This window comes from Ambystoma mexicanum, chromosome 1p, assembly GCF_040938575.1.
Source record: "Ambystoma mexicanum isolate Mex_15411 chromosome 1p, UKY_AmexF1_1, whole genome shotgun sequence".
In the NCBI taxonomy this organism is placed as follows: Eukaryota; Metazoa; Chordata; class Amphibia; order Caudata; family Ambystomatidae; genus Ambystoma; species Ambystoma mexicanum.
Window position 1 is genome coordinate 1,448,792,170 of NC_090921.1, and position 12,101 is coordinate 1,448,804,270.

Below are 12,101 nucleotides of genomic sequence, written 5' to 3' on the forward strand. Positions count from 1 at the left end.
TTGTGACACTGCTATTTGTAACAGAGAGTCTCTTGACAATGAAGCAAACCTTTCAGTTTTGATACGCAATGAAACAGACCCTAAGTCAAACGAGGTGTGGATGGACTGCTTTGTCCTGGGTGCACTCACTGAAGAAGCAGATGAGGCGATAGCCCCAGAAATTAGTCCTATGTCAGCGATTGGGGACTTTGCTGACTGGACGAATGGTGAATTCAGGCACATGCGTGTGGAAAATGAAAACAAAATTACACGGGAAACCAGTGCGGTGGAAACCGCACCGTCAGGTGCGCCTGCCCATACGGTTCTGCATGTCCAAGTAGCTGCTCATATTAATAACACGTGACATAAAAAGGAGATCACACCCATGTGGTCCCCAGTAGAATTGGACCCTTCAGAAATATCTCCATCATCTCCTTCTCCCTGAAGAGACTTTTCATCTAAAGAACAGTATCTCCTGAATTTACCTTCTATAGAACTTAGGCTGGACGTGGCGGCAATCAGAAAAGTTCAAGGAAACTTGAGAAATAAAAGTTTACCCACTGTATAAACTGCACCCTTAAGGCTAAATAAGGGGCCACATCAGTGGTTAAACGAAATTGTGCCCCCACTGCAAATGGGCAAACAATCTTTAATTGATGGTTCTACAAAATCCTTAAACAACATAAAGTTGATAGACACACAGGCCAAAATTGGAGAAAAAAAACAGTGTGTACCACAAGATTACCACAAGAGGGTGTCAATTTCATCCCACAACACCATCAATTCTTGTGGCAAAGTTAATCCCCCAGTGTAATGACTCCTCAACGGGGGATCCAAAGGACGGCGAATCGCTGGAGGTTGTTGAGTCCTGCGGAAAGCAGGTGATGTCTTGCCAAAAAAATCAAAAGAACAAACAAATCCCTCCTTATAACTTTGCACCCTTTATAACATCACCGCAAATCCCCAATTTGCTGCTCGGGAGTATAAGTTCCCAAACAAGCTTCGAAAATCCCCCCTTCATGGAAGGGCAGAAGATGTTTGGGTGCTCTAAACAAAATAAAGGACGCAAGGCAGAAGGCCAGATGAATAGTTCAGGCGCCACCCAATCTAGTATTGGGGGGAGTAAATCGGCTGTCCCATTGTGGACCAAGCCCAGTAACAAAATACATCAGGATGACACAGACGAGAGGGTCCCGATAGTTACATCTAAAGCAGTACCGATGGTGGTAGATCTTGAAGGCACTCCATCCCTTTTGGCAGATCATGTAGCGTAACAGGGGACCTCTCCCCTGCATGTCAGAAAATCCCCTTGAGAAGCCTGCTATGCAAATAGACCAATCGCCAACTACCTCTAACAAACGACCTTCTTGGAATAGTTCTGACTATAAAGTTCCAATTGATATTGGAAATGACCAGTCCCATTCCTCTTCTAAATCGTGTGTGCAAAACAGGCAAGAAATAGAAAAATTGATGACCACTCCACATAACAGATCTCCTCGGAAGAGCATTGATCATATTACTTTCAATGATACAAGAAATGAACAGCTCACTGCCTCTCCTAAATCGACTGTGCAAAACAGGCGAGAAAAAACAGATCTTTTTACTATAATGTCCACCATGAGGATTGCCCTCGCCCCATTTATGAAACTTTATGAACATTTAAACGGCTCACTAAAATACCACACAACTCTTCTTTCTATGTTACATACTAAACTTATTTTCTTGGAGGGATTTGTGACAGCAAAAGAGCAACATACTGAAAATGTAAACTTGGCCGACAAAGTATGTGATGGTAGTCATCCAAGGAGACCGGATAATGGGGAAGTTGTGGCAAAATCAACCCAATCCTCAAGGGTGTCACATTTGGTGGACTTGACAAGGGACACAAACACTCAGCCCCATTTACTTATTAAATCTACAACAAAATCAGTTCAAACTCTGCATGAAGACACGAGACGAGATCAGGACAAAAGTAGAGGAAATTAAGAGGACAACATTCAAGTCCTAGAAGAAGGGCAACCTGCCATACTAAATCCAGCTTATGCAAATTATGTGCCAAAATGTGGATGAGCAACCTGAGGATTAGAGGCAAAAGTTTCAAAAAGCAGCTCAGTCCTTGTAACAAGGCTTCCTTCAAATAAAGTAGTGAATGATCAAACAAATAAGAGACCGGCTCCAAAACTGGCTCTGAGGCGAGCTGCTGGGGAAACAAACAACTCCCAGCATATAGCCTTGCACGGATTCTCACCTCCAGAACAATGGTCACCTCCAGTTCAAGATCTTAGAACGAGGGGAAAATCCCTGACCCTCGAAACCCTGATGACATTATCGACATACTCAATAGTGGAGGTGGACGTAATTCTACAAAATGAAAATAAAATGTTATTCGACATTCAGCCTTCAGCCCGAGATAACTTCTTGGACTGTACGAGGAGCTCCACCATATCACCACCCTTTCTAACATTGGCTGAAAAAAGAAAAAAGCTAAATGACCTTTGCAAGGTAGAAGTATCCACGGCCCGGACAACCCAAACAAATCTAACACAAGAGAAAGATCAGGTTAGTGAAAAACCAACAATTTTGCAGTCTGAGACAAAACTGACACAAGCAAACTAACGTAGAAAATCGATGCTTCAACCCCAAATTTCCGAGCCTTCAGTGAACTGACACAAAACCAAGGGAAGATGTGGATTCATCAAAATACGCAGGCAGAAAAGAAAATGACAACAAACGTAGTAACCGACAAATACCGGGGACAATTCCAAAGTTGCAGAACCGCTCTATCAAAATCGAAAGAATACTAAATAGAGGCGACAAATTGATTTTAAACAGCCGAAAAGTTATGGATTTATTATTTTGTATTCCAACACTGAGCCAGTTAACAACAAATGACTTGCAAATAATCAAATGTGAAAATGAACAAAGAACGGATTCAATTTTTCTTCACATTGCTTCACCTGTGATTTAAAATATGCTTTTGGATGAAAATTCCAGATGCTGGGTTTCGACTTGTCGCCCGTGTTGCATACACAGACAGAATAGACACAAACATTATCGCTTTTAAATACTCAACAAAGTTCTAAAATAACGAAAGAACAGAACAGAAAAATGGAAACCCAACTAGTAAATGGCAGTGTAACCAATTTGGACCTGCTAAATCTGTGAAGGAAGCCAGCGGGCCCGGGATTGAACCACAGGAGTAATACCAAACCAGAATCCCTCCAGCGTCAAGTCAACAATCTGACAACTGCTCCAAGGACAAATAAGGAGGAACTAAAAGTTCAAGACTGGTCATGGATGCAAAGAGCCCTGAATCTGACTCTACAGAATAAACTGAGCCATCCACTTGAATAAACAATGGATTACATAAACTGTTAAAGGGCAAACATTCTAACCACATTTGGACCAGTCTAAAACTAGCCTCTTGGAACACTAGTGGTTTTAACCATCTCAATAAACCCAGTGATGTCAACCTGGGAGCTTACGATTTGGTTTGTCTGCAAGAGACATGGCTAAGGCAGACTCCAACTATGGTTGGCAGTAAAATCTTGGCCAGTTCATCTTCTAAGGGAATCCAAGGACGTCCTTTCGCTGGTCTTTTAACTGCGGTCAGATCTGGTGGCCCCCTAACATTGTAAAAAACTATCTTGTCTAGTTTTTTATCTCAAGAAATTCTCATTAGTTGAGGTGAGGACACCAAGAATGAAGCAATTAAAACATCATTTAAGATGATATTGATAAACGTTTATTGGATACGATGCTCATCACAGATGAGACTTTTATTGACCATATAGCAACATTAATTAATGACGCCTATCTGAAACAACAAACACAATATGTCGTGATATGCAGTGATCTCAATACTCCAGGACTGTTTGACCACCCTTCCGATTTAGGAACAGCAAATCGGAACATTGGCAATACTCAAGCAGAATTATGGAGCACCTTGATGGACGAGAAAGATATGCATATGTTAAATGGTAATACATGCGGCGATATACCACCATCGTCGACGTGGGAAAGCATGCACTGCTCGGCAATAATTGACAATATTTTCATTTTCAGGAATTTCCTACCATGGGTGAATACCTTTAAGGTTATTAAAACATCAAATAGTGACCACCATTTGTTATTTCTGGAATGGTCCCTTCAAACTCCTCATAGCTGGCAAACAATGCAGGAAGTACTGGAAGTTTGCAATAAAGGATCTCGGTTGAAAATCGGTTGAAAATCTCAAACAACAACATAAAAAACTTACAACAAGATTTTAACTTAGAAGGAAAACTTGTTGACTACACTCCACTGTTAGAGCCGTACTGAATTAATAGAAAAAACATCTGGAAAATCGCTAACAATTCATCATCACGTGTTTAACAAAGAACTTGTTCTTAGAACAAGACTGGTTAGAAAACTTCAAAGACGGGCAACAATTACACTGTCATTAGAAGATAACAAACTCTTCCGTGTTGAGAAATGAAAATACAAAAACTGGATATACTCTAAAAGACGTTCAATGTATCAGGCTACCTCCAAGCAATGTTGAAGTCTCTTGTATCTAAAGACATTCGAAGCTTTTGGTCTTTGATAAAATCATTTGGCTCAGAAGTGATAAATGATCAAACAAACCCAATAGGTGAGGAAGACTGGATAAATCATTTAAAAAAGTTGTACCTTGCCAAACCAGATGTTCCTGCAAAAATTATGACTACGCAATGTCTTGAACCATGGGTCTATGGGAATGAATTGATTGACATCAAAAAACGTGTCTTGAAACTCAGCGGTTCACGAACACCGTGGCCAGAGGGTCTGACAAACCTGATGTTAAAAGAAGGAGTCGCGTGGGCAGGTTTTCTTCATGTACTATTAACCCAGGTAACTTTATTTCATCAATTACCTGGTTCATGGAGGAGGGAGATAATTTTCCTGATTTTTAAAAAGGGAGATCGACAGGAGCGGAAAAACTACTCACCCATTGCCCTCCTCGAGGTGATCGGCAGACTTTATGGTGCTATACACCTAGATAATCTTCAAAAATGGAGTGTAACCAACGGAAGCAACGACCCGTTGCAGACAGGTTTTGTCAGGATCCTGGGAACAGGAGTGAACATTCTATTACTGGACACTTTGAAGGCCCGCACACAGACCAATAAATCTAAGATGTATTAGGCATTTGTGGACTTGGTCCAAGCATTCTATCGCATAGATCGTCAAGGGCTATGGACCAAACTGGAAGTCAAGAACTGCCCAGTGACCATTAGATTCAAGTAAGACTATGTACCAAAAAACAACATTGAGATTAAGCAAAGCTGGTCTGTTGTCCGAGGAAATCATCACAACAAAAGGGATAAAGCAAGGATGCCCGAATGGCACCCGTCTTATTTTTCTTGCAGATATGGCTGACAAGGAAAAAAAGTACTTTTCCACCAAAAATAGGGGTGGGGGGGCTACCATCTCGTGCCCTCTATATGCAGACGATATAGTTCTTTTCGATCAGACCCCGGTGGGACTTCAACACCAACTGGATCCATTAAGCGGATACATCAAAACTAATGGTTTGGAGATAAATAAATCAAAGACAAAACATTTTAAGCCTGGGAAACTCCAACTGAGGGAAAAACAGCTTTTCCTGGTTTTTAGATGGTGAGCGTATTGATCAAGTTCCATCCTTTAAATATCTAGTGGTCTGGCTCAGTGATAGTAAAACCAAGGCACCTATGATTACTCAACTGCAAGCAATAGCGGAAAATCTGCCCACCCAGGCTTGTATATTAAATTGAAAATATGGCAATTTTTCAATATCACCAGCTGTCTGGTTTTCCAAAGCTAAGGTGGTACCCCCCCTAATATACGGTGCAGAGGGTATGCCGAATATTCTAACCAGCATCTGGCTACAGCTAGAGGGAATTTTCTGGAGGCAAGTGTTGTGCCTCCCTCCTTCAACTCCAATTCCAGTAGTGCATCAAGAATTAGGGCTGACTTCATTGACAACAATTGCATAGTGGAACATTATGGCCCTTTACAGGAAGATTTTTCTGCAACCATGCCCCAAACTCCTAGAAATGTTTAAAAAAGAAATGTTCACAGTGTAGAATCGGATTGATAAACTGCTATCTAAATATATCTTTACAATTAGAAGAGATTGGAGCCTCTCTAGATCTGTTGCAAAAAAAACCATCAGGTTGAAGAAAAAGCTAAGAGAGTGGGATTGGATTGTCATATTAGAAGCAGAAGCAAGATACAAGCTTACGGCTCATTTGCCAGTTGTACCATGGAAATTGGATTTCGTGTAAATACTTGGAAACATTTCCTGATAAGAACTACTACTTTTTTGCTATAAATCCACTTAAACATCCCCCACGAATGAAGTAAGAGCAAGCCATGGAGAAACAGACATGAATACATGTCGATACTGCAAGGACAACAAAGCAGTAGAAGTTCTGAAACATTTGATCATTGGTGCCCGGCACTTTCGGAGAAACGTGTAGCTTTTTCTGGCTCTTTGCAAGTCGACTACCGCACATCAGATGCAGAATCCTGGTGGGAAAGGCTGATGGACAGTAATAGAATAGGTTATGTTATTTTAGTTGTAAAATTTAGCAAGACTCTTTTTGCCGGTAAATAGAGGACAAGATGAAGGAGCTGTAACGTTTGACCGCTGTTATAAAGATGGATTGATGAATGGATGATTTATTATCTAGCTAAAAAATTGTTTACAATTGTTTGCAAGTAAAATGAATAAAATAAATAAATAATTATATAAATAATGGATAATTGTATACTAGAGAAAAAAGGACAGCAACAATTTTCTGGCTCAAACACTTTTCTCTACATACAATAAACACCATAATCCATAGACCTTAATAATCATCCCTGGTCTCCACATTCTCCTTTCAAGACTAGGCATCAATAAAACACCCGGATGGCACGTGGGCACCATCACACAGGACAACCCTTCTATCCTTTTTACTTTTATATTTATAATACTTGTTAGGGATTTTGTCGGAGGGCTATTACATATTCTCGTGGTATTTTCTTATGGTGTTAAAGTGGTATCCCGTTATTCTGGTGATGCCCTCTATGATGTGACAAGATTTCCCTCTATTACTTGTATTCTATTTAAGATCAACTCTAAATACAGATTAATAGGCTTAGTACACTTGAAAACTTGACAGTGCTAACTGTCACTCCAGCAACTAATTTACGTGGCTGGACTACTGCCTTTAGCAAATTTTTTCAGCTGTAATCATGCACAGCCGAAACACTGCACTCACACTCTAGCTACAGAACCCACAGTAAATTAAATGGCACAACCCAAGCACCATGACAAATCTATCAAGACATGCAGTAACTGTTAAAGTGTGCATATCTTGGCAAATAAACTTACCGATCGTAAACAGCAACATTGAATAGTGATACAATTAACCATCTGAATGTGATTCAGTAAAAATAAGCAGCAAGAAAGAACATTTCAACATGAACTAAGCACAATGACACAACACGTGTTTCACCCACTTCGACCTTGGGTTATACATTTTTGGCAGGAACCACACTTAGTACAAAAGAAATCTAATTTCTCCAAATAACATTTGAAAGTTGCTGAATTCTTTTATATAAACAAAAAACCTCTCTGGCTGTCTCAAAATACATTCGCACATGTGCACCTCACTTATCACAGATATACTTACATTAAGTATGAGCAAGATTTCTGTGCTGTTATCAAGGGCCACCCTTCTTTGTTGTCCTGCCAGGATGCAGCAGTATCGCAACTCCAGACAGAAGGACACAACCTCCCTCTGACTACAGCTCGTCTTCTCAGTCTGCTGCCTGGAAAATCTTGTCTTTCTGCACTGCAAGATTCCGGCCAGTCACTTGCTCATCTGTCGGCTAAACTCTCCACACCCCTTCTGTCTCTTAAATTTATATGCTATCCCAGTCAATCTCACTAAAATCCTGCCTCTAACATGACGTGCATCATCACCCGATTTGGTTTCTCTGGAAGCATAGCTTTTTTGAATATGCTTGTAACAATTATTTCCTCTGGGTACAATGGCGCTTTCTCCAGAGTGCATATTTTCCTTGCAGTTTGTGCAATGAAGTATCAGACAGCAAATTTGTGCCTGCACGTTTTAACTCCACTATAAAAACACCTTACCTTTGACATGGCATCTGAACCTGGTTTGCACTGCTTTGTTCATAGAATTATCAATTAATGGGAAAGGGTGTTAATTGGTTAGTTTGTGTTAATATGTACATAGTGCAAACTGGACAGATAACCTATTCACCCTGAAATGGATCATTTTAAAATGTGCTTACTACAAGAATATGCATGTCTGTTTGTAACGTAGGCCAGTTATGTGATGTCTGTATTCTGTGTACTGCCTCCTCTGAATAAAATGTCATGGCTCACTTACTGCCCTCATATATAGTATCCCTACATCTATAGTATCTCTCATACATCTCCCTCCTTTTTCTACTGCTGGGATCCCCTGGAATATCATTGCAGGAGAAACAAAAATAAGCTTCTCAGAATGTATGCACCACAGGACATCTTTCCTTCCCCATTGTCATCAAAATCAGAACCAGTATCCTCATCTTAATGGAGAGAACAACCAGCCATCCCACAATCAAAACGATTGGAACTGCCAGAATTACCAAACCTCTCTCAACTCAAGTCCCCCAATTGAATATATTTCCTTCTATCAAACCCAGGCTGCTCAAAGTGACATTATTCTTTTTTTAATTCATTCTAATGGTATGAGCCTTTTTATGATTCAATAAAAATTCTATATCTGGATCAATAGGAAACAAATTTTTCTGACAAAACTCAATATTTTCTACCTTTCCCTCCCATAGACCATCATCAGCATGAAATAGCGTCAATCCCCCTATTGATACCACAGTATCTTTCGGAACAGATATGTAGAACATGCTATGTTTCAATTGTTTCACAATAAAGGACCCATGGTTAAGATGAGTGACCTTATATTTTTTCAGAGAGGTGCTCACCAACCATTTATCTTTAATCAACTTGGCTTGAGCCAGTTCCTCAATCCCGGGATTACTAATGATCACTTCACATCTCCCAGACACCCCGGGATATGATTTCAGCCCACAAACAGCATCTGCCACATCAGGAACAAATGGCTTGCCCGGGCACATGTAATTCTGATCTTTGAATTTTACACAGATATCCAAATTTGGATTCAGATAAACATCAGGTTTCCAGGATTGAAATGTTATCATCTGCAGAGGTTTTATCCTAATATACTTCCCATCCTGCCAAAACCCCACTTTGAACTTCCCACAGGTATTTCCACAGCATCCTTTCAATTGGGTTGTTCACATTTACAAGATCATTCAGTAATTTATCGTGTTTAACAATAACATTGGTTCTATGTTCTTACACTTTGGCCTGCTCATTTAAAATTACAATAGCTTCATTTAGATATTTAAGTTGCTCACTTTTCTGCCTCTAATTCCATCTAATGTTCGATGTAATATGTTCAAATTGTGTGTTAACTCATGTGCCTTAGCACTTAAAGTACCCAAAAACACAGCATTGGCTGTAGACATTGTTGTGCCCACCACAGCTCCAATAATAGTCATTACAATGGAGGCCACCAATAATCCTGCTACCCGCTTCCCCCTCCTTCTCTTTATAACAGATGAACTTGAAAGCATTTTTTCTAATTACATGGCCATTTCCCTAGTTGTTCTCCGAGCCTCCTCCTTCCGCAGCTGCACCCATTCTTTCACCCGGTCCGATGCAATTACTGTTTCATTTACACATTTTTCAGAGATGGGATCAGGATTTAGGCTGATATACATATTCTGGTACATCAATCTCCTATTTCCCAGGATGAATCCCGATGCCTCCTCTACCACAATCCCAGACGCTGGTCCGGGTTCTATCGCAACTTGTGCTTTTATAACCCTGGTACTTGACACGCTCCTAGCCAACGCACCAAAATATGTTAGGGATTTTGCCAGAGGGCTATTACATAATCTCGTGGTATTTTCTTATGGTGGTAAAGTGGTATTGCGTTATTCTGATGATGTCTTCTATTATATGACAAGACTTCCCTCTATTACCTGTATTCTATTTAGGTTGAACTCTAAATACAGATTATTAGGCTTAGTACACGTGAAAACTTATTTACGAGGCTGGACTACTGCCTTTAGCAGATTTGTTCAGCTGTAAGCATGCACAGCCGAAACACTGCACTCACAGTCTGTCTATCTACAGAACCCAGTGTAAATCAAATGACACCACCCGAGCACCATGAAGAATGTATCAAGACACACAGTAACTTTTAAAGTGTGCATTTATCTTGGCAAATGAACTTACCAATCATAAACAGCAACACTGACTAGCAATACAATTAACCATGTGAATGTGATTCAGTAAAAATATGCAGAAAGAAAATGTCAACATGAACTCAGCTCAATGACACAACATGTGTTTCACCCACTTCAACCTTGGGTTGTGAATTTTTGGCAGGAACCATGCTTAGTACAAAAAAAAAGTATTTTCTCTGAATAACATTTGAAAGGTGCTGAATTCTTTTACATAAAAAACAAAACCTCTATGCCTGTCTCAGAATACATTCGCACATGTGCACCTCACCTTTGCAGAAAGCACAACGGTGTAAAAAGAACGTGAACTTCTTAAGTCATGAGGTGACTGAGAATGGGTTGAATCCACAAAAGAAAAAGGTGGAGGCAATACAGAAGTTGAAACATCCTACTAACTTGAAAGGATTGAAGGGTTTATTAGGGATACAGGACATGTATTGACAATGATGCAGAGATTGGTAAAAGGAGCAGTGTGAAGCGGTGGCTAAGCTAAAAGAATGTCTCATGAAGGCGCCATGTTTGGCATATCCCATAAAGAACCAGGACTTCTTTGTAGAAATAGGATTCACTGATCAGTGTATGTCAGCTGTGTTATCTGAGAGGCATGATTTAAATAACAAAACTATTGCATATGCTAGCAAGGCATTATCTCAGGTTGAGACTAAATTCAGTGAATATGAAAAAGCACTCCTAACTACTGTTTGGGCATGGCAGCATTTCCGTCCCATCATTCAAGGGGAAAGAGTAATTATTGAAACAAATCACTTACCTTCACGATTTCTACAAAGCAAGTGTATTAGTTCATGTAATTTGGCACAGTCCAGAATTATTTCTTGGACATTGGCACTTTCAGGGGTTCCCTGTGGAAGTAAAATATGGACAAAATTAAAAGAGCCCAATTGCCCAAGGGCTAGCAGATCTTCATGATTGTGCAGCCGAATGTGCACCTGATGACGCAGAAATAGAATTAAATTTGAACAAGTTTATACTGCAGATTTCAATAACGATTGGGATTGTACCTGAGAGATATGTGAATGAGCAGGGTGAATTGCCAGAGTCTTAGGACTCTCAACCTAAACGGATTTTTAAAATTCAGTCTGTGTATCCTTATGAATCAAGTGAGACAGTGTGCTGTCACCTAGATGATGGCATCCGAATTGATTTAAACAAAAATAAAACAGAAAAACAGCATATTGAAATGGAAGTCAAGATTCCAAGATATTCAAATGTGTCTACTCTCCAAAAAAATATCTTATAGACTACATCTACTTTATATTTATCATCAAAGTAGTTAGACTCAATAAGATTTTCCAACATTTCCATTAGCATTTTGTAGTATGCTAATGGAAATAATGGACAATTATATACTAGACAAAAAGATAAAAGGTCAGAAACAATTTTCTGGCTCAAACACTTTTCTATAGCATACAATAAACACCATAATTCATGGACCTTAATGACTATCCCCGGTCTCTGCAATCTCCTTTCAAGGCTATGAATCATTAAAACACCCAGCTGGCACGTGGGCACCATCACACAGGACAATCTGTCTACCCTTTTTACTTTCATATTTGTAACACTCCCTCATTGCCTGCTTTCACACAGTTACACATCCATCCACCAATCACTTCCAAAAACTCTACATATAACCCTAACACCATATTAATAGTTATAGAACCAAATGGTACACATTGCTCCTATGAATGCACATATGCATTGTGCAGTGACAGAAGTGCATAAATACAAGGGGCAATATGAATGGGTAA

The 12,101-nt window shown here is 39.8% G+C and overlaps 1 long non-coding RNA gene across 1 annotated transcript in view; it reads right to left on the reverse strand.

Annotated features, from left to right (window-relative positions):
* LOC138579548 (uncharacterized) overlaps positions 1–12,101 on the reverse strand; it is a 282,386-nt gene that overhangs the window by 238,531 nt on the left and 31,754 nt on the right. The window contains exon 3 of the long non-coding RNA XR_011304084.1: positions 11,105–11,195. This is a non-coding gene — a long non-coding RNA (uncharacterized lncRNA). The remainder of the gene's footprint in view (positions 1–11,104; positions 11,196–12,101) is intronic.